Below are 13,701 nucleotides of genomic sequence, written 5' to 3' on the forward strand. Positions count from 1 at the left end.
ATTGATTCTAGACATTCTTGTATTAATTTCTTGGCTTGGGGATACCCACATCACATGAGTAGTGTGAAATTGGATCTCATGTCCACATACATTATAGGCCTGAAAGCCCAATTGTTTGTGAGCTACACTTTTTTCCAATGAGAATCCAGATAGCCTGCAATTTTTTTTGCAACTTCTTTGGTTTCCTATCACCAGGCTATACCACTCCCATACAGATTTCCAAGATCTTAAGCATGGAAGCCCTTCCAATCTGCTGGGTCTACTGTGAATAACAGCTCTCTTCTATGTAGTATTTGCCTATTCTTTCTCCTTCATTGGAAGATAAACTCCCTTGAGGCTGATCTTGGTGGTCTTAACCTCTTTTGAGCTAAACATATTATAAAATTAAAGGAATAAATAAACAAATATTAAGCTGACAGATTTGAATCGCTTCTTGACCTTTCCAATAAGATCAAATGAAGTTGACAGCTTTGAGTGCTCCATGCCCCAGTGCTTTTATATCTAGGGGGTATGTTTACCCCAGTGTGACAAGCGGAGGTGAAAGTGGATATCCCAGCCATTATGATACATTGGTAAGGAAGATACTTTTAAACAGAAAAGGAAAACTGATACTTTCTTGTAAATAAGAATTGGAGACATTAGCTTCTTGACAATAGCAGAACAACATTCTGTATCTATAGAGGCTAAATATTCAGTTTACAACAGGAAGAATTTATTGCTTTCCTAGATTCAGGTGAACATAAAAGAGAAAGCATAGTTCTGGAAAACTGATGTTGGCAAGTTGCTCCCTCCCATTCATGGTATTTCTTTGAGATTCATTCATTTTTAAGAATATTATGTTCTAGAACTCCTTTCTGCCTTCACAAACAACATTTTAACTGTTAATTTTTCAGTGATGCTTCCTTTCCTGTGTCAGGTTTTTCTGTCTGTCTTGGACTTAGCTCCATACGCATTCAAGCACATACACATATTTCCTCCCTTAGAACACTTCAGGATTGATTTCTTAACAAGTAATTGTTATGGTAGAGACTTTAAATATAATGAATACATTTACTGGCATTTTTTTTATATTATCAGTTTGATTTAAAAATCAAGGATATATTGTATCTTTGTTTTGTTTTTAGTGAAACTTAAGTAAAAAATAAGGGGGGGGGAATCAGAGGGGGAGACAAACTATGAGAGACTATGGACTCTGAGAAACAAACTGAGAGTTCTAGAGGGGAAGGGGTTGGGGAGATGGGTTAGCCTGGTGATGGGTATTAAAGAGGGCACGTATTGAATGGAGCACTGGGTGTTATATGCAAACAATGAATCATGGAACACTATATCAAAAACTAATGATGTAATGGATGGTGATTAACACAACATAATAAAATTAAAAAAAACAATTAAAACTAAAAAAATACAAAATACATGAAGACATAAATAATTACATAATTATCACTTGGATATTCACCATTTATTTTAAGGGGAAAAAAAAGCCTTTTCATTAACTTATAAATCCCTTTTGTGTCATTTCCTGATTCCATCGTGTTCTGTTCTCTCCCAGAAGGAATAATCATCATGAAATTTTTTGTTTATTATATCCTTGTTGTTCTTTATAATTGCATTTGTACTTAATCCTATTTACTTATACTATATACTGTGTAATATGTGTATTATATAAATACACATAAATATCTATAATATACTGTTTAGTTTGTAATATTCTTCTGCAACTTGCTTCTTTGCTCTGTATTATGCTCTTCACCTATACTTTGGCATGTGGTTATAATTTATTCATTTTCAATGAAGTAGAGTATTCCATGGTCTTGGTTTTTTTTAAACTTTGTTGGACATTTTGTTTGTTTCCTGTGTTTTTTGATTTTACAAAATCGCTTCAATGTATGTTATTTTGTGTACATGTGCCTGGTGCACATGTGAAAGAATTTCTCTATGATAGCTATTTCAAGAGGCATGCCATTATTAGATCATAGATCGTGCTACAAATTATTGATTGACTCCATCCTGAGGTTACCTAGGGAAGTCTAGGTTGGCTGGTGCCCCTGGGCATTTGCTTCCAACACTAGCACCACCTCTCATTCTCCTTATGGGGTGGCCAGAATAAAATGGAACCTGATACTTGACTCTGTATCTCCCTTTGGTTATGAGCACACACTAAAAAATGTCCTCATTATCATGTCCTCAGATTCTCTGTGCCTGGTCACAAAGTGCTCTATCATCTGGACATCTACTTTAAGCATTGACTGCCAAGGGAGCCATTGTCCATCATAAATGAGGGTCCTTGTAGCTGCTTGGAGCTCTGGTTCCAGGTGGCCAAGGAGCACAGCCTCCAGCTTAGGAGAGATTAGTTAAGAATAGGGGACTGTGGGGAATCTGAGTGGTGTGCTGAAATCAATGTTTTCAAATATCAGGTAGTTTTGTTTATTTATGGCTGATGTACACTTTTACTAGCATGGAGGCTTGTTACAAGTGGATTCCTGAATATTAGGGCTTCTGCATTATTTTGAAATATGTGATGTTTAAGTGAGAATTCTCTAAAAAGATAAAACCAATACTATACCCAGACATACTTCAGAGATATTGTGTATTTGGTTCCAGAACACAATAAAGTGAGTACTGTAATAAAGTGAGTCACATGAATTTTGTGTGCACATAAAAGTTGTTTATACTATAGTCTATTAAGTGTGCAATGGACTTATGCCTAAAAGACAATGTACATATTTAATTAAAAAATACTTTGTTAAAAATGTTATCATATGATCACCATAACAAATAGAACAATGATGAAAAAGTTTGAAATATTGCAAGAATTACCAAAGTGTGACAGAGACTCCAAGAGAGCAAATGCTGTTAGAAAAATGACAATAGACTTGCTTGATGTAGGAATGCCATAAACCTTTATTATTTTGGAAAAAAAAAAGCAGAATCTGTAAAGCACAATAAAGTGCAGTAAAATGAAGTATGCCTGTATATACATATAATGAGATTTATTTTAAGGAATTAGCTAATGCAGTTACAGAGGCTGATAAGTTTCAAGATACACAGTTGACAAGTTGGGGACCCAGGAGAGCCAATGGTAGCCAATGGTATAGATTCAGTCCAAGTCTGAAGGCTGGACAACCAGAAGAACGATGATGGTGTAAGTTCCAGTTCAATGGTTGACACACTCAAAACCCAAGAAGAGCTGATGTCTCAGCTCAAGTCCCAAGGGCAGGAAAATACTGATATTCTAGCTAAAACATTCAGCCAGAAAGAATTCTCTTACTTGGGAAAGGGTCAGCCTTTTTGTTCTTGCCAGGCCTTCAACTGATTAGATGGGGGCCACCCACATTAGGGAAGATAATCTGCTTTCCTCAGTCTACCAATTTATGCTCATCTCATCCAAAAACACTGTCACAGACACACCCAGAATCACGTGTGACCAATTATCTGAGGCCTCGTCAAATTGACACATAAAATTAAACATTGTAATCGATATAAACAAGACCAATTGAATTCAAAATGTATTTATATTATTGAAAGAATGTGCAACTTTACCATTGGAATAAAAAGATCTGAGTTTTTTTTTTTTTTACTCTAAATATAGTTTCAGCTGTTGTACAAGGATATTGGTTTTGAGAAATTAATTTTAAACTTACATTACATACTTGAGTGAACAAAGTTCTTTGTTTATGCTGACTTTTGAGTATGTGAAGAATTCATTATGCAAGAGTCATGATCAAGAACTGGTATGGCAAGTGCAAGTATAAGGCAGATAAAGTTATATTCAACAAATGTTCAACAAAAGTTATATGAAACAAATTCAACAACTTCATAAATATTTTAAAGACATTATTTGGAAGTTTTAGGTAAATTTAATACTAAATTTGTTCCAAAATACTTTTTATTTTACTTTAAAAATATTATATAAAAAGGGGGAATCTAATGAACTTTTAAAAATCTAAGCCTCAGGGGAGAGGGAAAAGATGGCGGAGGAGTAGGGGACCCTATTCCAACTGGTCCCTGGAATTGAGCTGGATATCTAACAAACCACTCTGAACACCCACGAAATCAGCCTGAGAGGGAAGAAGATATATCTGGATCTTTACAAACAGAATATCACAGGCAGTTGGTTTGGAGGTACAAAGTGGGGAGCTGTGATTCTGGGGGCACATATCGGAAGACAGATGGAAGGGGGAGGGAGCCGTGACGATCCTATACCACCAGTGAGCGATAGCCTCCCACACTGGGGACGGGGCACAGACTCGCAGACTCGTAGCAGCGGGGAAAGGACTTTAGGGCAGCCCCCTGGGTGGAAACCCAGAGCAGCAGGGCTGCACGTGTGAACTGGGGGTGGCTGGCAGTTTTAGAAGCACAAAGGGCAGAGATGTGCCCTGACCTGGAGGCAAGGACTGGGAGGGCTGCTGAGGGGTGCACAACTGAGGACGCTGCAGTTTATAGCAGCACAGACAGAAATGGAGAGAGTGTGGCCTGGAGAGCTCACTGAAGAACAGACTGCGATCTCTCTGCTCTGAGGCAGAGGGTTGGAAATGGTCTCTTCTGCTCTGACTCTTGGAAGAGACCATAAAGCCACCAGGGAAAGCTGCCAGAGAACAAAAGCCCCAAAAAACTGGTCTCCCCTGAGCGCATCCTCCCCCACCCCACAGGGAGCAGGGCAACTCTGTCCAAACAGGGTTGCCTAAGTAACAGCACAGCAGGCCCCTCGCCCAGAAGACAGGCTGGGAGAACAAGAGGCCAGCAACCCTAAGGTCCCTATAAAACAGGTGCATCTTGTTGGGTTGTGGTCAATAATTTGGACTCTGTATATTCCCTCAACCACGCCTCAACAGAATGACTAGGAGGAGGAACCCCCAAAACAGGAAAGACTCAGAGACTGCGACTTCTGCCACAGATTTACAAATGGATACAGATATAACCGAGATGTCAGAGATGGAATTCAGGGTAGCAATTGTGAAGACAATAGCTAGAATGGAGAAATCGATTAATGGCAACATAGAGTCTCTAAGGGCAGAAATGAAAGCTGAACTGGCAGAACTTAAAAATGCTATCAATGAGATACAGTCTAATCTAGATAATCTAACAGCTAGGGTAAGTGAGGCAGAAGAATGAATTCGTGATCTAGAAGACTAATTAATAGACAAGAAGGAAAAAGAGGATGCCAGGGAAAAACAACTCAAAATCCATGAAAATAGAATCAGAGAAATAAGTGACACCATGAAACGTTCCAATGTCAGAATTACTGGGATCCCTGAGGGGTAGAGAGAGAGAGAGGAATAGAAGATATATTTGAGCAAACTGTAGCTGAGAACTTCCCTAATCTGGGGAATGTATCAAACATTCATGTCCTAGAGGCAGAGAAGACCCCTCCCAAGATCAAGGAAAACAGGCCAACCCTCGGCATGTAATAGTAAAACTTGCAAATCTTAGAACCAAGGAAACCATCTTAAGGGCGGTTAGGGGGAAGAGATTTCTTATGTACAGAGGGAGGAACATCAGAATAATGTCAGACCTATCCACAGAGACCTGGCAAGCCAGAAAGGCCTGGCAAGACATATTCAGGGTACTAAACAAGAAGAACATGCACTCAAGAATACTTTATCCAGCAAGGCTGTCATTTAGAACGGATGGAGAGATGCAGAGCTTCCAAGACCCGAAGAAACTGGAAGGACTTCCAAGACCCGAAGAAACTGGAAGGATATGTGACCACTAAGCCATCCCTGAAAGAAATATTAAGGGGGTTCTATAAAAGAAGAAAGACCCCAAGAGTGATATAGAGCAGAAATTTACAGAGACAATCTATAGAAACAAGGACTTCACAGGCAACATGATGACAATAAATTCATGTCTTTCAATAATCACTCTCAACATGAACGGCCTAAATGATCCCATAAAAGGGCACAGGGTTGCAGATTGGCTAAAAAGACAGGACCCATCCATATGCTGCAAGAGACTCATTTTGAACCTAAAGATACATCCAGACTGAAAGTGAAGGGATGGAGATCCATCTTCCATGCCAGTGGACCTCAAGAGAAAGCTGGGGTAGCAATTCTTATACCACACAAATCTGATTTTAAGCTAAAGACTGTAGTTAGAGACACAGAAGGACACTATATCATTCTTAAAGGGTCTACCCAACAAGAAGATCTAACAATTATAAATATCTATGCCCCCAACGTGGGAGCAGACATCTACATAAGTCAACTGTTAACCAAAATAAAGAGTCATACTGATAACAATACGTTAATTGTAGGAGACCTCAATACTCCACTCTTAGCAATGGACAGATCATCTAAGTAGAAAATCAACAAAGAAACAAGAGCTTTGAATGACACACTGGACCAGATGGACCTCACAGATATATACAGAACATTCCACCCTAAAACAACAGAATACCCATTCTTCTTGAGTGCACATGGAACTTTCTCCAGAATACACAACATACTGGGTCACAAATCAGGTCTCAACCGATACCAAAAGATTGAGATTGTTCCCTGCATATTCTCAGACCATAAAGCTTGGTCTGAGAACTTCCCTAATCTGAATTCCATGACTAGAATTCAGTCACAAGAAAAAATTTGGCAGAAATTCAAACACTTGGAAGCTAAAGACCACTTTGCTGAATAATGTTTGGGTCAACCAAGAAATCAAAGAACTTAAACAATTCATGGAAACCAATGAGAACGAAAACATATTGGTCCAAAACCTTTGGGATACTGCAAAGGCAGTCCTAAGGGGGACATACATAGCCATCCAAGCCTCAATCAAAAACCAGAAAAATCCCAAATTCACCAACTAACTCTACACCTTAAAGAACTAGAGAAAAAGCAACAACTGAAGCCTAAGCCACACATTAGAAGAGAAATAATTAAGATTATAGCAGATATCAATGAATTAGAAACCAGAAACACAGATCAGATCAATGAAACTAGAAACTGGTTCTTTGAAAGAATTAATAAGATCAATAAACCACTGGCCAGACTTATCCAAAAGAAAAGAGAAAGGACCCAAATTAATAAAATTATGAATGAAAGGGGAGAGATCACGACTAACATCAAAGAAATAGAAACAATTATTAGAAATTATTATCAACAACTATATGCCAATAGATTAAGCAACCTGGAAGAAATGGATGCCTTCCTGGAAACCTATAAACTGCCAAGACTGAAACAGGAAGAAATGGACAACCTGAAGAGGCCAATAACCAGTAACGAGATTGAAGCAGTGATCAAAAACCTCCCAAAAAACAAGAGTCCAGGGCCTGATGGATTCCCTGGGGAATTCTACCAAACATTCAAAGAAGAAATAATACCTATTCTACTGAAGCTGTTTCAAAAAATAGAAACATAAAGAAAGCTCCAGACTCATTCTATGAGGCCAGCGTTACCTTAATCCCCAAACCAGGCAAAGACCCCATCAAAAAGGAGAATTTCAGACCGATATCCCTGATGAATATGGATTCCAAAATCCTCCACAAAATCCTAGCTAATAGGATTCAACAATACATTAAAAGGATCATCCACCATGACCAAGTGGGATTTATCCCCGGGATGCAAGGGTGGTTCAATATTTGCAAATCAATCAAAGTGATAGAACACATTAATAAGAGGAGAGAGAAGAACCATATGGTCCTCTCAATTGATGCAGAAAAAGCATTTGACAAAATACAACATCCTTTCCTGATTAAAACTCTCCAGAGTATAGGGATAGAGGGAACATTCCTCAAGTTCATAAAATCCATCTATGTAAACCCACAGCGAATATCATCCTCAATGGGCAAAAGCTGAGAGCCTTTCCCTTAAGATCAGGAACACATCAAGGATGCCCACTCTCACCACTATTGTGCAACATAGTACTAGAAGTCCTAGCAACAGCAATCAGACAACAAAAAGAAATAAAAGGTATTCAAATTGGCAAAGAAGAAGTCAAATTCTCTCTCTTCACAGATGACATGATACTTTATGTGGAAAACCCAAAAGACTCCACCCCCAAATTACTAGAACTCATACAGCAATTCAGTAATGTGGCAGGATGCAAAATCAATGCACAGAAATCAGTTGCTTTCTTATACACTAACAACGCAACTGTAGAAAGAGAAATTAGAGAAACGATTCCATTTACAATAGCACCAAAAACCGTAAGATACCTCAGAATAAACCTAACCAAAGAGGTAAAGGATCTATACTCTAGGAACTACAGAACACTCATGAAAGAAATTGAAGAAGACACAAAAAGATGGAAAAACATTCTATGCTCATGGATTGGAAGAATAAACATTGTTAAAATGTCTATGTTACCCAGAGCAACCTATACCTTCAATGTCATCCCGATTAAAGTTCCAATGACATTTTTCAAAGTGCTGGAACAAACAATCCTAAAATTTGTATGGAATCAAAGAAGACCCTGAATCACCAAGGAAATGTTGAAAAAGAAAAACAAAGCTGGGGGCATCACGTTGCTGGATTTCAAGCTATATGACAAAGCAGTGATTACCAGGATACCATGGTACTGGCACAAAAACAGACATATAGACCAATGGGACAGAATAGAGAGCCTAGATATGGACCCTCAATTCTATGGTCAAATAATCTTTGACAAAGAAGGAAAAATATGCAATGGAAAAAAGACAGTCTCTTCAATAAATGATGCTGGGAAAGCTATATACAGAAGAATGAAACTCGACCATTCTCTAACACCATACACAAAGATAAACTCAAAATGGATGAAAGACCTCAATGTGAGACAGGAATCCTTCAAAATCCTAGAGAAGAACATAGGCAGTAATCTCTTCAACATCAGCCACAGCAACTTCTTTCAAGATACATCTCCAAAGGCTAGTGAAACAAAAGCAAAAATAAACTTTTGGGACTTCATCAAGATAAAAAGCTTCTGCACAGCAAAGGAAACAGTCAACAAAACAAAGAGGCAAACCGACAGAATAGGAGAAGGTATTTGCAAATGACACTACAGACAAAGCGCTTATTTCTAAGATCTATAAAGAACTCCTCAAACTCAACACCCAAAAAACAAATAAGCAAGTCAAAAAATGGGCAGAAGACATGAACAGACACTTATCCAAAGAAGACATATAAATGGCTAACAGACACATGAAAATATGTTCATCATCATTAGCCATCAGGGAAATTCAAATCAAAACCACATTGAGATACCACCTTACACCAGTTAGAATGGCAAAAATGGACAGGGAAAGAAACAACAAATGTTGGAGAGGTTGCGGAGAAAGGGGAACCCTCTTACACTGTTGGTGGGAATGCAAGTTGGTACAGCCACTTTGGAAAACAGTGTGGAGGTTCCTCAAAAATTTAAAAATAGAGCTACCCTATGACCCAGCAATTGCACTCCTGGGTATTTACCCCAAAGACACAGATGTAGTGAAAAGAAGGGCCATATGCACCCCAATGTTCATAGCAGCAATGTCTGCAATAGCCAAACTGTGGAAAGAGCCAAGATGCCCTTCAACAGATGAATGGATAAAGAAGATGTGGTATATATATACAATGGAATATTATGCAGCCATCAGAAAGGATGAATATCCAACTTTTACATCAACGTGGATGGGACTGGAGGAGATTATGCTAAGTGAAATAAGTCAAGCAGAGAAAGTCAATTATCATATGGTTTCACTTATTTGTGGAACATAAGAAGTAGCATGAAGGACATTAGGAAAAGGAAGGGAAAAATGAAGGGGGGGGGGAATCAGAGGGGGAGACAAACCATGAGACCATGAGAGACTATGGACCCTGAGAAACAAACTGAGGGTTTTAAAGGGGAGGGGGAGTGGGGGGATGGGTTAGCCTGGTGATGGGTATTAAGGAGGGCACATACTGCATGGAGCACTGGGTGTTATACAAAAACAACTAATCATGGATCACCACATCAAAAACTAATGATGTATTGTATGGTGACTTAAGTAACATAATAAAATTAAATTAAATTAAAAAAAATCTAAGCCTCATTACAGATGCTCTGATGCCTAAAATTTAGTATATACCATATGTGTATTTTCATTGTTTACATGTATCATATTTCAAAAATTCTGGAAAGCACTGCTCTGAATATATATTTAAGAATAGAAATTCTGGGGCGCCTGGGTGGCTCAGTTGGTTAAGTGACTGCCTTCAGCTCAGGTCATGATCCTGGAGTCCCGGGATCGAGTCCCACATCGGGCTCCCTGCTCAGTGGGGGGTCTGCTTCTCCCTTTGACCCTCTTCCCTCTCGTGCTGTCTCTCACTCTCTCAAATAAATAAATAAAATCTTTAAAAAAAAAAAAAAAGAATAGAAATTCTATGTTACATGGTATGAGCATAATCTTTACTAGGTGGTGCCTAAATGTTTTCCAATTTACACTCCAAATAGCAAAGTACAAGTATTCTTGCTCCAAATCCTCACCAACACTTGACATTTTCATGGTTTTTAATTTTGGCAATCTTGTAAGTGTGCTTTTTAATTTGCATCTCCCTAGTTACCAATAAGTTTAGTCACCTTGTACTAACCACTCTTGCTCTGTTAAACATTCATCCAAATATTTTACCCACTTTTATTGCTTATCTTTTTCTTATTGATGTGTAGTTGTTTATCTTAGATAATAATCCTCTGTAAATTATTTGCACTGTAACCATCTTTACTCAGGATATTAGTTGACTTCTGATTCTCTTTCTGATATCTTAATGAGTAATTTTTAAAAACTTTAATTTTATTAATCATTTCCCTTCTGTTTTGTATTTTTATGTCTTGCTTAAGGTATTTTTCTTGTCCTCAGATTCTTCTTCTTCTGTATGCCTTCCAAAAGTTTTATGGTTTTGCTGTTCACATTTAGGCTTCAATCCATCATGGATTTATTTTAAGTAATTAGATGGGGCTCAATTTGTTTTGGTATGTGATAAAAATATTTTCATTACTGATCTACAGTATAATTCTTTCATAAGTCAAATTTCTATATATTTAGAGCACTGTTTTGAGGCTCCTCAGTCCATTTATAAATGTTGATATCTCTTCACACATACTCTACAGTGTTCATTGTTAGAGTATTGAAAGAATGCTAAGGATTTTGTTTGCAATTGCATTGATTCTGTATGGAGAACAGATCTTTCACCATTTATTTTTCAAAGTGTGAACTTGTTATATCTCTTTATTATTTAGGCATTTTTGAATGTCTTGTAGCAAATTTTTTTTTCATGAAGGTCTTGAAAATATTTTTAGATTTGTTCCTATTTTATATTTTAATGGTAATGTAAATGATATATTTTAATGAGTATATTTTCTACCTGTTGGAGGTAGAGAAATTCAGGTGATTCTTGTAGAATTATAATATATTAACAAAACTTGTACTCTCCCATAGATGCTAAAAATTATCTGTAGATTCTTTGGAGTATTTTATATAAAAATCGTATCATCCAAAATAATGAGAATTATGATTCTTCCATTCCAAACTGTATCTGTTTTGTTTCAATTACTGCTTTTATAGTGGTGGTCAGACCTCTGATTTCATTTTGTATTTTTGCTGCTTATTCTCTTTCATGATGTCGTTTATCCTGGTGTGGTGTGTGTGTGTGTGTGTGTGTGTGTGTGATTTGTGATGATGAAATCATATTTTTGACAACATTATTATGCAAAACACTTTGAGGCCCATGTGAAGGAAAGTTACTTTCGGGAGGAGGCTGCATTTTTTTTTTTCTACCAGGCACCTCAGTTTACTTTAAATTTTTAATTTGAAATATATTCAACACACCAAGCTAAGGTGAATTTGGACTAAAAATCTGCTTAAGAATCATCTAATAAATATTCTAAGTTTTTGTACTCTTTCTACTCAGCAGCAGAGTTTGAGACAATTTTTCTTATAGTCTTCCAGAGTTGGTGGTTTAATTCTAGTTTACTCTAACTCAGAGGGAATAGCCCTGTTCCACAGAGGAACCCATCTTTGTGTGAAGTTTCTTATTAGCCCTGCCATCCTGGAGGCCCTGGCATTGTCTTCTGTCCCTCAAGCCCCTGGGGTCGATGCTGTCTTCATGCAAACACTAACATCAGTGCTCAGCTTCCCACCCCGGGTATCTATTTTTAGTCTTAGGCCTTTGAGTATTTCTTGCTAAGTTTCTAGCTTATTGATGCACTGGAGATATTTTAAAATTATATCTAGCATTTTTTAGATTTCTTTTTAGTTTTGGGGGGCATTTGGAGATTAGTCAGGGTAGCCATACAACCAGAAATAGAATGACAAAGATTTTTCTCAGGGCTGTTGTTATTTGCCGTTTATCACATTTACTTCAGCTTTCAAATAGCTCCCCTGATCTAGGTGAATTTTTATAGTTCAAGCACCTCGATTGGCAGCATTGGCTGCTCTTTTCAGATCGAGGAGTTAAAGAAGCTATGGGGTAGGCAGAATTCTGAGATGACCCCAGGATTCCCACCCTTTAGTGTCCATGCTCTGTATCACGCCCCCTCCCCGAGTGAGGACAAGACTATGAATTTGATAGACTTTATTCTCATGACTAGGTCACACTATATGACAAAGGTGAAGAGATTTTGCCCATGTAATTAAGGTCCCAAATCAGTTGACTTTGAGTTAGTTAAAAGGGATATTTTCTGGGGTGAGCTTGACCTAATCATGTGACCCCTTAAAAAGGTGTGGCTCCTTCCTGAGAGAAGCAGTTCAAAGCATGAGACACACTGCCCTGCTTGTCTTGAAGGAGCAAACTGCCATGTTGTGGAGGCATCCATGTGGCAAGGACCCGATCACAGTCTCTGGATGTTGAGCATGATCCCTGGCAGCCAGCCAGTGAGACAGCAGGACCTTAGTTGTAAAACCACAGGAAATGGATTCTGCCCAAACCCAAGAAACCTTGGAAGAGGATCTTTCCCTAGTCAAGTCTCCAAAATGAGGAGGAAGCCATCTGACACTTTGACTTAGTCTTAGGAGACACGAAGCAGAGGACCAGCTAAAATACTAGACTCTGGATGCACGGAAACAGTGATATAATACATTCGTATTTTTAAGCTGCTAAGTGTGTGGCAATTTGTTACACAGCATTAGAGACCTAACACAGAAGCAATCAGACCTAAAGCGTCAGCACCCTCTGCTTGTTCCTTTGCATTCCTATGTCTCACATCCCATTTCCTTTTTTCTGGAGGACTCTCTCTATACTATTCCTTGGTACTAGAAATAAAATTATAGAACAAAATCTTTCCAGCTTCTCTTTTTCATCGGGAGAATAGGGTCGATTTTGGGGGGAGAAACCGCATTCCCCTTTGTAAATTTAGACCGAGTCTTCAAATTAGCACCATAGCTTAAAGAATGCTTATTTTGTGTCATTTACAGGGCATTCTTAACATTTCAAAGTATGGAACAAATGCCATGTAGAAAACAATAATCATATTTTTAAAAGAAAAATAAGATAAAAAAGAAGAAAAAATTTAAAGCCCATAAAAAATAATTAGGATAAAATTATAATGATGTTGGTTTATGTCATCACTTTATTGTAGGGAATATGATGTGTGTCTAGGGCACACCCTGGTGACTCATTCAGCACAGTAAAGAAGCACCCAGTTTCTTCCTCGTTATTTTTTTTTCTTCCTCGTTATTTTAAAATGCAATATAGAGAGCCTCAAAACTCGCAAAGTGGTATAATTTTGTTTTCAAACTCACAGTTGACAGGAAAATATGCATGTAAATTACAATAGTTGTAC

Source organism: Halichoerus grypus, chromosome 9 (assembly GCF_964656455.1).
Source record: "Halichoerus grypus chromosome 9, mHalGry1.hap1.1, whole genome shotgun sequence".
Classification (NCBI taxonomy): domain Eukaryota; kingdom Metazoa; phylum Chordata; class Mammalia; order Carnivora; family Phocidae; genus Halichoerus; species Halichoerus grypus.